The sequence below is a fragment of the Microtus ochrogaster genome, unplaced genomic scaffold, assembly GCF_000317375.1.
Source record: "Microtus ochrogaster isolate Prairie Vole_2 unplaced genomic scaffold, MicOch1.0 UNK18, whole genome shotgun sequence".
Lineage (NCBI taxonomy): Eukaryota > Metazoa > Chordata > Mammalia > Rodentia > Cricetidae > Microtus > Microtus ochrogaster.
The window spans coordinates 5,566,994-5,567,466 of record NW_004949116.1 but is presented as its reverse complement, the minus strand read 5'-3'; positions in this window follow the sequence as shown (position 1 = coordinate 5,567,466).

Sequence of the window (473 nt, the reverse complement as noted above, 5' to 3'; positions counted from 1 at the left end):
GTGCTTAGAACACGGTTATAGAGCACAGCCTATGAAAACACCTTACATCTGTGCTTAGAACACGGTTATAGAGCACAGCCTATGAAAACACCTTACATCGTGGAAGAAAACCCTAACTGATGTTCTGGGCCTCTCTAGTCTGTCTTGTTGTCATTTTCTACCCATTACACAGGGCAGGTCTCTTCTAATCATAATGTCTGTTCCTCTTTATGATAAGGGTGAAACTTAAATATATAACCATTTGGTCCATGGCTGTCCCTGGGTTGATTCAACCCTGATGACCTTGGCTAGGCAGCTGTGCAACTTATATGAAAGAAAGAGTCAGGCAATGACAAAGAGCTTTGGTTGTATCAGAGATTAGACACAGAACATAAAAATGTGGTATCAGTGGGACAGAAAGTCCCCTGTCAGGGTGCTGTGCTATGGGCTAAGTGTAAGGAGGATCCATGTGTCAGAAAGAAATGACATAGCTG